The sequence below is a fragment of the Somniosus microcephalus genome, unplaced genomic scaffold (assembly GCF_052327205.1).
Source record: "Somniosus microcephalus isolate GS21.2 unplaced genomic scaffold, FLI_Smic_1.0 scaffold8, whole genome shotgun sequence".
Taxonomy (NCBI): Eukaryota; Metazoa; Chordata; class Chondrichthyes; order Squaliformes; family Somniosidae; genus Somniosus; species Somniosus microcephalus.
The window spans coordinates 1,861,021-1,875,790 of NW_028225195.1; positions in this window are offsets into that span (position 1 = coordinate 1,861,021).

Below are 14,770 nucleotides of genomic sequence, written 5' to 3' on the forward strand. Positions count from 1 at the left end.
GTAGAAGAAGGAGAATGAGAAGGTGAAGTCTGGAGGGTGAAGCAGAAGAAGTAGAAGAAGGAGAAGGAGAAGGTGAGGTCAGGAGGGTGAATCAGAAGAAGTAGAAGAAGGAGAAGGAGAAGGTGAAGTCTGGAGGGTGAACCAGAAGAACCAGAAGAAGGAGAAGGAGAAGGTGAAGTCTGGAGGGTGAATCAGAAGAAGCAAAAGAATGAGAAGGAGAAGATGAAGTCTGGAGGGTGAATCAGAAGAAGTAGAAGAAGGAGAAGGAGAAGGTGAGGTCTGGAGGGTGAATCAGAAGAAGAAGAAGAAGGAGAAGGAGAAGGTGAAGTCTGGAGGGTGAATCAGAAGAAGCAGAAGAAGGAGAAGGTGAAGTCTGGAGGGTGAATCAGAAGAAGCAGAAGAAGGAGAAGGAGAAGGTGAAGTCAGGAGGGTGAATCAGAAGAAGCAGAAGAAGGAGAAGGAGAAGGTGAAGTTAGGAGGGTGAATCAGAAGAAGCAGACGAAGGAGAAGGAGAAGGTGAAGTCAGGGGGGTGAAGCAGAAGAAGTAGAAGAAGGAGAACGAGAAGGTGAAGTCAGGAGGGTGAAGCAGAAGAAGCAGAAGAAGGAGAAGGAGAAGGTGAAGTCTGGAGGGCGCAGCAGAAGAAGCTGAAGAAGGAGAAGGAGAAGGTGAAGTCTGGAGGGTGAAGCAGAAGAAGTAGAAGAAGGAGAAGGAGATGGTGAAGTCAGGAGGGTGAAGCAGAAGAAGCAGAAGAAGGAGAAGGAGAAGGTGAAGTCTGGAGGGTGAAGCAGAAGAAGCAGAAGAAGGAGAAGGAGAAGGTGAAGTCTGGAGGGCGAAGCAGATGAAGCAGAAGAAGGAGAAGGTGAAGGTGAAGTCTGGAGGGTGAATCAGAAGAAGCAGAAGAAGGAGAAGGAGAAGGTGAAGTCTTGAGGGTGAATCAGAAGAAGTAGAAGAAGGAGAAGGAGAAGGTGAAGTCAGGAGGGTGAATCAGAAGAAGTAGAAGAAGGAGAAGGAGAAGGTGAAGTCTGAAGGGTGAATCAGGAGAAGCAGAAGAAGGAGAAGGAGAAGGTGAAGTCTGGAGGGTGAATCAGAAGAAGCAAAAGAATGAGAAGGAGAAGATGAAGTCTGGAGGGTGAATCAGAAGAAGTAGAAGAAGGAGAAGGAGAAGGTGAGGTCTGGAGGGTGAATCAGAAGAAGAAGAAGAAGGAGAAGGAGAAGGTGAAGTCTGGAGGGTGAATCAGAAGAAGCAGAAGAAGGAGAAGGAGAAGGTGAAGTCTGGAGGGTGAATCAGAAGAAGCAGAAGAAGGAGAAGGAGAAGTTGAAGTCAGGAGGGTGAATCAGAAGAAGCAGAAGAAGGAGAAGGAGAAGGTGAAGTTAGGAGGGTGAATCAGAAGAAGCAGAAGAAGGAGAAGGAGAAGGTGAAGTCAGGGGGGTGAAGCAGAAGAAGTAGAAGAAGGAGAACGAGAAGGTGAAGTCAGGAGGGTGAAGCAGAAGAAGCAGAAGAAGGAGAAGGAGAAGGTGAAGTCTGGAGGGCGCAGCAGAAGAAGCTGTAGAAGGAGAAGGAGAAGTTGAAGTCTGGAGGGTGAAGCAGAAGAAGCAGAAGAAGGAGAAGGAGAAGGTGAAGTCTGGAGGGTGAATCAGAAGAAGTAGAAGAAGGAGAAGGAGATGGTGAAGTCAGGAGGGTGAAGCAGAAGAAGCAGAAGAAGGAGAAGGAGAAGGTGAAGTCTGGAGGGTGAAGCAGAAGAAGCAGAAGAAGGAGAAGGAGAAGGTGAAGTCTGGAGGGCGAAGCAGAAGAAGCAGAAGAAGGAGAAGGTGAAGGTGAAGTCTGGAGGGTGAAGCAGAAGAAGCAGAAGAAGGAGAAGGAGAAGGTGAAGTCTGGAGGGCGAATCAGAAGAAGTAGAAGAAGGAGAAGGAGAAGTTGAAGTCAGGAGGGTGAAGCAGAAGAAGCAGAAGAAGGAGAAGGAGAAGGTGAAGTCTGGAGGGTGAAGCAGAAGAAGCAGAAGAAGGAGAAGGAGAAGGTGAAGTCTGGAGGGTGAAGCAGAAGAAGCAGAAGAAGCAGAAGAAGGAGAAGGAGAAGGTGAAGTCAGGAGGGTGAATCAGAAGAAGTAGAAGAAGGAGATGGAAAAGGTGAAGTCTGGAGGGTGAATCAGAAGAAGTAGAAGAAGGAGAAGGAGAAGGTGAAGTCTGGAGGGTGAATCAGAAGAAGTAGAAGAAGGAGAAGGAGAAGGTGAAGTCTGGAGGGTGAATCAGAAGAAGCAGAAGAAGGAGAAGGAGAAGGTGAAGTCTGGAGGGAGAAGCAGAAGAAGTAGAAGAAGGAGAAGGAGAAGGTGAAGTCTGGAGGGTGAATCAGAAGAAGTAGAAGAAGGAGAAGGAGAAGGTGAAGTCTGGAGGGTGAATCAGAAGAATTAGAAGAAGGAGAAGGAGATGGTGAAGTCTGGAGGGTGAATCAGAAGAAGCAGAAGAAGGAGAAGGAGAAGGTGAAGTCTGGAAGGTGAATCAGAAGAAGTAGAAGAAGGAGAAGGAGAAGGTGTAGTCTGGAGGGTGAATCAGAAGAAGTAGACGAAGGAGAAGGAGAAGGTGAAGTCTGGAGGGTGAATCAGAAGAAGCAGAAGAAGGAGAAGGAGAAGGTGAAGTCTGGAGGGTGAATCAGAAGAAGTAGAAGAAGGAGAAGGAGAAGTTGAAGTCTGGAGGGAGTATCAGAAGAAGCAGAAGAAGGAGAAGGTGAAGGTGAAGTCTGGAGGGTGAATCAGAAGAAGCAGAAGAAGGAGAAGGAGAAGGTGAAGTCTGGAGGGTGAATCAGAAGAAGCAGAAGAAGGAGAAGGAGAAGGAGAAGTCTGGAGGGTGAAACAGAAGAAGCAGAAGAAGTAGAAGGAGAAGGTGAAGTCTGGAGGGTGAATCAGAAGAAGTAGAAGAAGGAGAAGGAGAAGGTGAAGTCTGGATGGGTGAATCAGAAGAAGCAGAAGAAGGAGAAGGAGAAGGTGAAGTCAGGAGGGTGAATCAGAAGAAGCAGAAGAAGGAGAAGGAGAAGGTGAAGTCTGGAGGGTGAATCAGAAGAAGCAGAAGAAGGAGAAGGAGAAGGTGAAGACTGGAGGGTGAATCAGAAGAAGTAGAAGAAGGAGAAGGAGAAGGTGAAGTCTGGAGGGTGAATCAGAAGAAGTAGAAGAAGGAGAAGGAGAAGGCGAAGTCTGGAGGGTGAATCAGAAGAAGCAGAAGAAGGAGAAGGAGAAGGTGAAGTCTGGAGGGTGAATCAGAAGAAGCAGAAGAAGGAGAAGGAGAAGATGAAGTCTGGAGGGTGAATCAGAAGAAGTAGAAGAAGGAGAAGGAGAAGGTGAGGTCTGGCGGGTGAATCAGAAGAAGCAGAAGAAGGAGAAGGAGAAGGTGAAGTCTGAAGGGTGAATCAGAAGAAGGAGAAGGAGAAGGTGAAGTCTGGAGGGTGAATCAGAAGAAGCAGAAGAAGGAGAAGGAGAAGGTGAAGTCTGGAGGGTGAATCAGAAGAAGCAGAAGAAGGAGAAGGAGAAGGTGAAGTCTGGAGGGTGAATCAGAAGGAGTAGAAGAAGGAGAAGGAGAAGGTGAAGTCTGGAGGGTGAATCAGAAGAAGCAGAAGAAGGAGAAGGAGAAGGTGAAGTCTGGAGGGTGAATCAGAAGAAGCAGAAGAAGGAGAAGGAGAAGGTGAAGTCTGGAGGGTGAATCAGAAGAAGGAGAAGAATGAGAAGGAGAAGGTGAAGTCTGGAGGGTGAATCAGAAGAAGTAGAAGAAGGAGAAGGAGAAGGTGAAGTCTGGAGGGTGAATCAGAAGAAGCAGAAGAAGGAGAAGGAGAAGGTGAAGTCTGGAGGGCGAATCAGAAGAAGCAGAAGAAGGAGAAGGAGAAGATGAAGTCTGGAGGGTGAATCAGAAGAAGTAGAAGAAGGAGAAGGAGAAGGTGAAGTCTGGAGGGTGAATCAGAAGAAGCAGAAGAAGGAGAAGGAGAAGGTGAAGTCTGGAGGGTGAATCAGAAGAAGCAGAAGAAGGAGAAGGAGAAGGTGAAGTCTGGAGGGTGATTCAGAAGAAGCAGAATAAGGAGAAGGAGAAGGTGAAGTCTGGAGGGTGAATCAGAAGAAGCAGAAGAAGGAGAAGGAGAAGGTGAAGTCTGGAGGGTGAATCAGAAGAAGTAGAAGAAGGAGAAGGAGAAGGTGAAGTCTGGAGGGTGAAGCAGAAGAAGTAGAAGAAGGAGAAGGAGAAGGTGAAGTCAGGAGGGTGAATCAGAAGAAGTAGAAGAAGGAGAAGGAGAAGATGAAGTCTGGAGGGTGAATCAGAAGAAGTAGAAGAAGGAGAAGGAGAAGGTGAGGTCTGGAGGGTGAATCAGAAGAAGAAGAAGAAGGAGAAGGAGAAGGTGAAGTGTGGAGGGTGAATCAGAAGAAGCAGAAGAAGGAGAAGGAGAAGGTGAAGTCTGGAGGGTGAATCAGAAGAAGCAGAAGAAGGAGAAGGAGAAGGTGAAGTCAGGAGGGTGAATCAGAAGTAGCAGAAGAAGGAGAAGGAGAAGGTGAAGTTAGGAGGGGGAATCAGAAGAAGCAGAAGAAGGAGAAGGAGAAGGTGAAGTCAGGGGGGTGAAGCAGAAGAAGTAGAAGAAGGAGAACGAGAAGGTGAAGTCAGGAGGGTGAAGCAGAAGAAGCAGAAGAAGGAGAAGGAGAAGGTGAAGTCTGGAGGGCGCAGCAGAAGAAGCTGAAGAAGGAGAAGGAGAAGGTGAAGTCTGGAGGGTGAAGCAGAAGAAGTAGAAGAAGGAGAAGGAGATGGTGAAGTCAGGAGGGTGAAGCAGAAGAAGCAGAAGAAGGAGAAGGAGAAGGTGAAGTCTGGAGGGTGAAGCAGAAGAAGCAGAAGAAGGAGAAGGATAAGGTGAGGTCTGGAGGGTGAATCAGAAGAAGCAAAAGAATGAGAAGGAGAAGATGAAGTCTGGAGGGTGAATCAGAAGAAGTAGAAGAAGGAGAAGGAGAAGGTGAGGTCTGGAGGGTGAATCAGAAGAAGAAGAAGAAGGAGAAGGAGAAGGTGAAGTCTGGAGGGTGAATCAGAAGAAGCAGAAGAAGGAGAAGGAGAAGGTGAAGTCTGGAGGGTGAATCAGAAGAAGCAGAAGAAGGAGAAGGAGAAGGTGAAGTCAGGAGGGTGAATCAGAAGAAGCAGAAGAAGGAGAAGGAGAAGGTGAAGTTAGGAGGGTGAATCAGAAGAAGCAGAAGAAGGAGAAGGAGAAGGTGAAGTCAGGGGGGTGAAGCAAAAGAAGTAGAAGAAGGAGAACGAGAAGGTGAAGTCAGGAGGGTGAAGCAGAAGAAGCAGAAGAAGGAGAAGGAGAAGGTGAAGTCTGGAGGGCGCAGCAGAAGAAGCTGAAGAAGGAGAAGGAGAAGGTGAAGTCTGGAGGGTGAAGCAGAAGAAGCAGAAGAAGGAGAAGAAGAAGGTGAAGTCTGGAGGGTGAATCAGAAGAAGTAGAAGAAGGAGAAGGAGATGGTGAAGTCAGGAGGGTGAAGCAGAAGAAGCAGAAGAAGGAGAAGGAGAAGGTGAAGTCTGGAGGGTGAAGCAGAAGAAGCAGAAGAAGGAGAAGGAGAAGGTGAAGTCTGGAGGGCGAAGCAGAAGAAGCAGAAGAAGGAGAAGATGAAGGTGAAGTCTGGAGGGTGAAGCAGAAGAAGCAGAAGAAGGAGAAGGAGAAGGTGAAGTCTGGAGGGTGAATCAGAAGAAGTAGAAGAAGGAGAAGGAGAAGTTGAAGTCAGGAGGGTGAAGCAGAAGAAGCAGAAGAAGGAGAAGGAGAAGGTGAAGTCTGGAGGGTGAAGCAGAAGAAGCAGAAGAAGGAGAAGGAGAAGGTGAAGTCTGGAGGGTGAAGCAGAAGAACCAGAAGAAGCAGAAGAAGGAGAAGGAGAAGGTGAAGTCAGGAGGGTGAATCAGAAGAAGTAGAAGAAGGAGAAGGAAAAGGTGAAGTCTGGAGGGTGAATCAGAAGAAGTAGAAGAAGGAGAAGGAGAAGGTGAAGTCTGGAGGGTGAATCAGAAGAAGTAGAAGAAGGAGAAGGAGAAGGTGAAGTCTGGAGGGTGAATCAGAAGAAGCAGAAGAAGGAGAAGGAGAAGGTGAAGTCTGGAGGGAGAAGCAGAAGAAGTAGAAGAAGGAGAAGGAGAAGGTGAAGTTTGGAGGGTGAATCAGAAGAAGTAGAAGAAGGAGAAGGATAAGGTGAAGTCTGGAGGGTGAATCAGAAGAATTAGAAGAAGGAGAAGGAGATGGTGAAGTCTGGAGGGTGAATCAGAAGAAGTAGAAGAAGGAGAAGGAGAAGGTGAAGTCTGGAGGGTGAATCAGAAGAAGTAGAAGAAGGAGAAGGAGAAGGTGAAGTCTGGAGGGTGAATCAGAAGAAGCAGAAGAAGGAGAAGGAGAAGGTGAAGTCTGGAGGGAGAAGCAGAAGAAGTAGAAGAAGGAGAAGGAGAAGGTGAAGTCTGGAGGGTGAATCAGAAGAAGTAGAAGAAGGAGAAGGAGAAGGTGAAGTCTGCAGGGTGAATCAGAAGAAGCAGAAGAAGGAGAAGGAGAAGGTGAAGTCTGGAGGGTGAATCAGAAGAAGTAGAAGAAGGAGAAGGAGAAGGTGAAGTCTGGATGGGTGAATCAGAAGAAGCAGAAGAAGGAGAAGGAGAAGGTGAAGTCAGGAGGGTGAATCAGAAGAAGCAGAAGAAGGAGAAGGAGAAGGTGAAGTCTGGAGGGTGAATCAGAAGAAGCAGAAGAAGGAGAAGGAGAAGGTGAAGACTGGAGGGTGAATCAGAAGAAGTAGAAGAAGGAGAAGGAGAAGGTGAAGTCTGGAGGGTGAATCAGAAGAAGTAGAAGAAGGAGAAGGAGAAGGCGAAGTCTGGAGGGTGAATCAGAAGAAGCAGAAGAAGGAGAAGGAGAAGGTGAAGTCTGGAGGGTGAATCAGAAGAAGCAGAAGAAGGAGAAGGAGAAGGTGAGGTCTGGAGGGTGAATCAGAAGAAGAAGAAGAAGGAGAAGGAGAAGGTGAAGTCTGGAGGGTGAATCAGAAGAAGCAGAAGAAGGAGAAGGAGAAGGTGAAGTCTGGAGGGTGAATCAGAAGAAGCAGAAGAAGGAGAAGGAGAAGGTGAAGTCAGGAGGGTGAATCAGAAGAAGCAGAAGAAGGAGAAGGAGAAGGTGAAGTTAGGAGGGTGAATCAGAAGAAGCAGAAGAAGGAGAAGGAGAAGGTGAAGTCAGGGGGGTGAAGCAGAAGAAGTAGAAGAAGGAGAACGAGAAGGTGAAGTCAGGAGGGTGAAGCAGAAGAAGCAGAAGAAGGAGAAGGAGAAGGTGAAGTCTGGAGGGCGCAGCAGAAGAAGCTGAAGAAGGAGAAGGAGAAGGTGAAGTCTGGAGGGTGAAGCAGAAGAAGTAGAAGAAGGAGAAGGAGATGGTGAAGTCAGGAGGGTGAAGCAGAAGAAGCAGAAGAAGGAGAAGGAGAAGGTGAAGTCTGGAGGGTGAAGCAGAAGAAGCAGAAGAAGGAGAAGGAGAATGTGAAGTCTGGAGGGCGAAGCAGAAGAAGCAGAAGAAGGAGAAGGTGAAGGTGAAGTCTGGAGGGTGAATCAGAAGAAGCAGAAGAAGGAGAAGGAGAAGGTGAAGTCTTGAGGGTGAATCAGAAGAAGTAGAAGAAGGAGAAGGAGAAGGTGAAGTCAGGAGGGTGAATCAGAAGAAGTAGAAGAAGGAGAAGGAGAAGGTGAAGTCTGAAGGGTGAATCAGGAGAAGCAGAAGAAGGAGAAGGAGAAGGTGAAGTCTGGAGGGTGAATCAGAAGAAGCAAAAGAATGAGAAGGAGAAGATGAAGTCTGGAGGGTGAATCAGAAGAAGTAGAAGAAGGAGAAGGAGAAGGTGAGGTCTGGAGGGTGAATCAGAAGAAGAAGAAGAAGGAGAAGGAGAAGGTGAAGTCTGGAGGGTGAATCAGAAGAAGGAGAAGAAGGAGAAGGAGAAGGTGAAGTCTGGAGGGTGAATCAGAAGAAGCAGAAGAAGGAGAAGGAGAAGTTGAAGTCAGGAGGGTGAATCAGAAGAAGCAGAAGAAGGAGAAGGAGAAGGTGAAGTTAGGAGGGTGAATCAGAAGAAGCAGAAGAAGGAGAAGGAGAAGGTGAAGTCAGGGGGGTGAAGCAGAAGAAGTAGAAGAAGGAGAACGAGAAGGTGAAGTCAGGAGGGTGAAGCAGAAGAAGCAGAAGAAGGAGAAGGAGAAGGTGAAGTCTGGAGGGCGCAGCAGAAGAAGCTGTAGAAGGAGAAGGAGAAGTTGAAGTCTGGAGGGTGAAGCAGAAGAAGCAGAAGAAGGAGAAGGAGAAGGTGAAGTCTGGAGGGTGAATCAGAAGAAGTAGAAGAAGGAGAAGGAGATGGTGAAGTCAGGAGGGTGAAGCAGAAGAAGCAGAAGAAGGAGAAGGAGAAGGTGAAGTCTGGAGGGTGAAGCAGAAGAAGCAGAAGAAGGAGAAGGAGAAGGTGAAGTCTGGAGGGCGAAGCAGAAGAAGCAGAAGAAGGAGAAGGTGAAGGTGAAGTCTGGAGGGTGAAGCAGAAGAAGCAGAAGCAGAAGAAGGAGAAGGAGAAGGTGAAGTCTGGAGGGTGAATCAGAAGAAGTAGAAGAAGGAGAAGGAGAAGTTGAAGTCAGGAGGGTGAAGCAGAAGAAGCAGAAGAAGGAGAAGGAGAAGGTGAAGTCTGGAGGGTGAAGCAGAAGAAGCAGAAGAAGGAGAAGGAGAAGGTGAAGTCTGGAGGGTGAAGCAGAAGAAGCAGAAGAAGCAGAAGAAGGAGAAGGAGAAGGTGAAGTCAGGAGGGTGAATCAGAAGAAGTAGAAGAAGGAGATGGAAAAGGTGAAGTCTGGAGGGTGAATCAGAAGAAGTAGAAGAAGGAGAAGGAGAAGGTGAAGTCTGGAGGGTGAATGAGAAGAAGTAGAAGAAGGAGAAGGAGAAGGTGAAGTCTGGAGGGTGAATCAGAAGAAGCAGAAGAAGGAGAAGGAGAAGGTGAAGTCTGGAGGGAGAAGCAGAAGAAGTAGAAGAAGGAGAAGGAGAAGGTGAAGTCTGGAGGGTGAATCAGAAGAAGTAGAAGAAGGAGAAGGAGAAGGTGAAGTCTGGAGGGTGAATCAGAAGAATTAGAAGAAGGAGAAGGAGATGGTGAAGTCTGGAGGGTGAATCAGAAGAAGCAGAAGAAGGAGAAGGAGAAGGTGAAGTCTGGAGGGTGAATCAGAAGAAGTAGAAGAAGGAGAAGGAGAAGGTGTAGTCTGGAGGGTGAATCAGAAGAAGTAGACGAAGGAGAAGGAGAAGGTGAAGTCTGGAGGGTGAATCAGAAGAAGCAGAAGAAGGAGAAGGAGAAGGTGAAGTCTGGAGGGTGAATCAGAAGAAGTAGAAGAAGGCGAAGGAGAAGTTGAAGTCTGGAGGGAGTATCAGAAGAAGCAGAAGAAGGAGAAGGAGAAGGTGAAGTCTGGAGGGTGAATCAGAAGAAGCAGAAGAAGGAGAAGGAGAAGGTGAAGTCTGGAGGGTGAATCAGAAGAAGCAGAAGAAGGAGAAGGAGAACGAGAAGTCTGGAGGGTGAAACAGAAGAAGCAGAAGAAGTAGAAGGAGAAGGTGAAGTCTGGATGGGTGAATCAGAAGAAGCAGAAGAAGGAGAAGGAGAAGGTGAAGTCAGGAGGGTGAATCAGAAGAAGCAGAAGAAGGAGAAGGAGAAGGTGAAGTCTGGAGGGTGAATCAGAAGAAGCAGAAGAAGGAGAAGGAGAAGGTGAAGACTGGAGGGTGAATCAGAAGAAGTAGAAGAAGGAGAAGGAGAAGGTGAAGTCTGGAGGGTGAATCAGAAGAAGTAGAAGAAGGAGAAGGAGAAGGCGAAGTCTGGAGGGTGAATCAGAAGAAGCAGAAGAAGGAGAAGGAGAAGGTGAAGTCTGGAGGGTGAACCAGAAGAAGCAGAAGAAGGAGAAGGAGAAGATGAAGTCTGGAGGGTGAATCAGAAGAAGTAGAAGAAGGAGAAGGAGAAGGTGAGGTCTGGCGGGTGAATCAGAAGAAGCAGAAGAAGGAGAAGGAGAAGGTGAAGTCTGAAGGGTGAATCAGAAGAAGGAGAAGGAGAAGGTGAAGTCTGGAGGGTGAATCAGAAGATGCAGAAGAAGGAGAAGGAGAAGGTGAAGTCTGGAGGGTGAATCGGAAGAAGCAGAAGAAGGAGAAGGAGAAGGTGAAGTCTGGAGGGTGAATCAGAAGAAGTAGAAGAAGGAGAAGGAGAAGGTGAAGTCTGGAGGGTGAATCAGAAGAAGCAGAAGAAGGAGAAGGAGAAGGTGAAGTCTGGAGGGTGAATCAGAAGAAGCAGAAGAAGGAGAAGGAGAAGGTGAAGTCTGGAGGGTGAATCAGAAGAAGGAGAAGAATGAGAAGGAGAAGGTGAAGTCTGGAGGGTGAATCAGAAGAAGTAGAAGAAGGAGAAGGAGAAGGTGAAGTCTGGAGGGTGAATCAGAAGAAGCAGAAGAAGGAGAAGGAGAAGGTGAAGTCTGGAGGGCGAATCAGAAGAAGCAGAAGAAGGAGAAGGAGAAGATGAAGTCTGGAGGGTGAATCAGAAGAAGTAGAAGAAGGAGAAGGAGAAGGTGAAGTCTGGAGGGTGAATCAGAAGAAGCAGAAGAAGGAGAAGGAGAAGGTGAAGTCTGGAGGGTGAATCAGAAGAAGCAGAAGAAGGAGAAGGAGAAGGTGAAGTCTGGAGGGTGATTCAGAAGAAGCAGAATAAGGAGAAGGAGAAGGTGAAGTCTGGAGGGTGAATCAGAAGAAGCAGAAGAAGGAGAATGAGAAGGTGAAGTCTGGAGGGTGAATCAGAAGAAGTAGAAGAAGGAGAAGGAGAAGGTGAAGTCTGGAGGGTGAAGCAGAAGAAGTAGAAGAAGGAGAAGGAGAAGGTGAAGTCAGGAGGGTGAATCAGAAGAAGTAGAAGAAGGAGAAGGAGAAGGTGAAGTCTGGAGGGTGAACCAGAAGAACCAGAAGAAGGAGAAGGAGAAGGTGAAGTCTGGAGAGTGAATCAGAAGAAGCAAAAGAATGAGAAGGAGAAGATGAAGTCTGGAGGGTGAATCAGAAGAAGTAGAAGAAGGAGAAGGAGAAGGTGAGGTCTGGAGGGTGAATCAGAAGAAGAAGAAGAAGGAGAAGGAGAAGGTGAAGTCTGGAGGGTGAATCAGAAGAAGCAGAAGAAGGAGAAGGAGAAGGTGAAGTCTGGAGGGTGAATCAGAAGAAGCAGAAGAAGGAGAAGGAGAAGGTGAAGTCAGGAGGGTGAATCAGAAGAAGCAGAAGAAGGAGAAGGAGAAGGTGAAGTTAGGAGGGTGAATCAGAAGAAGCAGAAGAAGGAGAAGGAGAAGGTGAAGTCAGGGGGGTGAAGCAGAAGAAGTAGAAGAAGGAGAACGAGAAGGTGAAGTCAGGAGGGTGAAGCAGAAGAAGCAGAAGAAGGAGAAGGAGAAGGTGAAGTCTGGAGGGTGCAGCAGAAGAAGCTGAAGAAGGAGAAGGAGAAGGTGAAGTCTGGAGGGTGAAGCAGAAGAAGTAGAAGAAGGAGAAGGAGATGGTGAAGTCAGGAGGGTGAAGCAGAAGAAGCAGAAGAAGGAGAAGGAGAAGGTGAAGTCTGGAGGGTGAAGCAGAAGAAGCAGAAGAAGGAGAAGGAGAAGGTGAAGTCTGGAGGGCGAAGCAGAAGAAGCAGAAGAAGGAGAAGGTGAAGGTGAAGTCTGGAGGGTGAATCAGAAGAAGCAGAAGAAGGAGAAGGAGTAGGTGAAGTCTGGAGGGTGAATCAGAAGAAGTAGAAGAAGGAGAAGGAGAAGGTGAAGTCAGGAGGGTGAATCAGAAGAAGTAGAAGAAGGAGAAGGAGAAGGTGAAGTCTGAAGGGTGAATCAGGAGAAGCAGAAGAAGGAGAAGGAGAAGGTGAAGTCTGGAGGGTGAATCAGAAGAAGCAAAAGAATGAGAAGGAGAAGATGAAGTCTGGAGGGTGAATCAGAAGAAATAGAAGAAGGAGAAGGAGAAGGTGAGGTCTGGAGGGTGAATCAGAAGAAGAAGAAGAAGGAGAAGGAGAAGGTGAAGTCTGGAGGGTGAATCAGAAGAAGCAGAAGAAGGAGAAGGAGAAGGTGAAGTCTGGAGGGAGAATCAGAAGAAGCAGAAGAAGGAGAAGGAGAAGGTGAAGTCAGGAGGGTGAATCAGAAGAAGCAGAAGAAGGAGAAGGAGAAGGTGAAGTTAGGAGGGTGAATCAGAAGAAGCAGAAGAAGGAGAAGGAGAAGGTGAAGTCAGGGGGGTGAAGCAAAAGAAGTAGAAGAAGGAGAACGAGAAGGTGAAGTCAGGAGGGTGAAGCAGAAGAAGCAGAAGAAGGAGAAGGAGAAGGTGAAGTCTGGAGGGCGCAGCAGAAGAAGCTGAAGAAGGAGAAGGAGAAGGTGAAGTCTGGAGGGTGAAGCAGAAGAAGCAGAAGAAGGAGAAGGAGAAGGTGAAGTCTGGAGGGTGAATCAGAAGAAGTAGAAGAAGGAGAAGGAGATGGTGAAGTCAGGAGGGTGAAGCAGAAGAAGCAGAAGAAGGAGAAGGAGAAGGTGAAGTCTGGAGGGTGAAGCAGAAGAAGCAGAAGAAGGAGAAGGAGAAGGTGAAGTCTGGAGGGCGAAGCAGAAGAAGCAGAAGAAGGAGAAGGTGAAGGTGAAGTCTGGAGGGTGAAGCAGAAGAAGCAGAAGAAGGAGAAGGAGAAGGTGAAGTCTGGAGGGTGAATCAGAAGAAGTAGAAGAAGGAGAAGGAGAAGTTGAAGTCAGGAGGGTGAAGCAGAAGAAGCAGAAGAAGGAGAAGGAGAAGGTGAAGTCTGGAGGGTGAAGCAGAAGAAGCAGAAGAAGGAGAAGGAGAAGGTGAAGTCTGGAGGGTGAAGCAGAAGAAGCAGAAGAAGCAGAAGAAGGAGAAGGAGAAGGTGAAGTCAGGAGGGTGAATCAGAAGAAGTAGAAGAAGGAGAAGGAAAAGGTGAAGTCTGGAGGGTGAATCAGAAGAAGTAGAAGAAGGAGAAGGAGAAGGTGAAGTCTGGAGGGTGAATCAGAAGAAGTAGAAGAAGGAGAAGGAGAAGGTGAAGTCTGGAGGGTGAATCAGAAGAAGCAGAAGAAGGAGAAGGAGAAGGTGAAGTCTGGAGGGAGAAGCAGAAGAAGTAGAAGAAGGAGAAGGAGAAGGTGAAGTCTGGAGGGTGAATCAGAAGAAGTAGAAGAAGGAGAAGGAGAAGGTGAAGTCTGGAGGGTGAATCAGAAGAATTAGAAGAAGGAGAAGGAGATGGTGAAGTCTGGAGGGTGAATCAGAAGAAGCAGAAGAAGGAGAAGGAGAAGGTGAAGTCTGGAGGGTGAATCAGAAGAAGTAGAAGAAGGAGAAGGAGAAGGTGTAGTCTGGAGGGTGAATCAGAAGAAGTAGACGAAGGAGAAGGAGAAGGTGAAGTCTGGAGGGTGAATCAGAAGAAGCAGAAGAAGGAGAAGGAGAAGGTGAAGTCTGGAGGGTGAATCAGAAGAAGTAGAAGAAGGAGAAGGAGAAGGTGAAGTCTGGATGGGTGAATCAGAAGAAGCAGAAGAAGGAGAAGGAGAAGGTGAAGTCAGGAGGGTGAATCAGAAGAAGCAGAAGAAGGAGAAGGAGAAGGTGAAGTCTGGAGGGTGAATCAGAAGAAGCAGAAGAAGGAGAAGGAGAAGGTGAAGACTGGAGGGTGAATCAGAAGAAGTAGAAGAAGGAGAAGGAGAAGGTGAAGTCTGGAGGGTGAATCAGAAGAAGTAGAAGAAGGAGAAGGAGAAGGCGAAGTCTGGAGGGTGAATCAGAAGAAGCAGAAGAAGGAGAAGGAGAAGATGAAGTCTGGAGGGTGAATCAGAAGAAGTAGAAGAAGGAGAAGGAGAAGGTGAGGTCTGGCGGGTGAATCAGAAGAAGCAGAAGAAGGAGAAGGAGAAGGCGAAGTCTGAAGGGTGAATCAGAAGAAGGAGAAGGAGAAGGTGAAGTCTGGAGGGTGAATCAGAAGAAGCAGAAGAAGGAGAAGGAGAAGGTGAAGTCTGGAGGGTGAATCAGAAGAAGCAGAAGAAGGAGAAGTAGAAGGTGAAGTCTGGAGGGTGAATCAGAAGAAGTAGAAGAAGGAGAAGGAGAAGGTGAAGTCTGGAGGGCGAATCAGATTAAGCAGAAGAAGGAGAAGGAGAAGATGAAGTCTGGAGGGTGAATCAGAAGAAGTAGAAGAAGGAGAAGGAGATGGTGAAGTCAGGAGGGTGAAGCAGAAGAAGCAGAAGAAGGAGAAGGAGAAGGTGAAGTCTGGAGGGTGAAGCAGAAGAAGCAGAAGAAGGAGAAGGAGAAGGTGAAGTCTGGAGGGCGAAGCAGAAGAAGCAGAAGAAGGAGAAGGTGAAGGTGAAGTCTGGAGGGTGAAGCAGAAGAAGCAGAAGAAGGAGAAGGAGAAGGTGAAGTCTGGAGGGTGAATCAGAAGAAGTAGAAGAAGGAGAAGGAGAAGTTGAAGTCAGGAGGGTGAAGCAGAAGAAGCAGAAGAAGGAGAAGGAGAAGGTGAAGTCTGGAGGGTGAAGCAGAAGAAGCAGAAGAAGGAGAAGGAGAAGGTGAAGTCTGGAGGGTGAAGCAGAAGAAGCAGAAGAAGCAGAAGAAGGAGAAGGAGAAGGTGAAGTCAGGAGGGTGAATCAGAAGAAGTAGAAGAAGGAGAAGGAAAAGGTGAAGTCTGGAGGGTGAATCAGAAGAAGTAGAAGAAGGAGAAGGAGAAGGTGAAGTCTGGAGGGTGAATCAGAAGAAGTAGAAGAAGGAGAAGGAGAAGGTGAAGTCTGGAGGGTGAATCAGAAGAAGCAGAAGAAGGAGAAGGAGAAGGTGAAGTCTGGAGGGAGAAGCAGAAG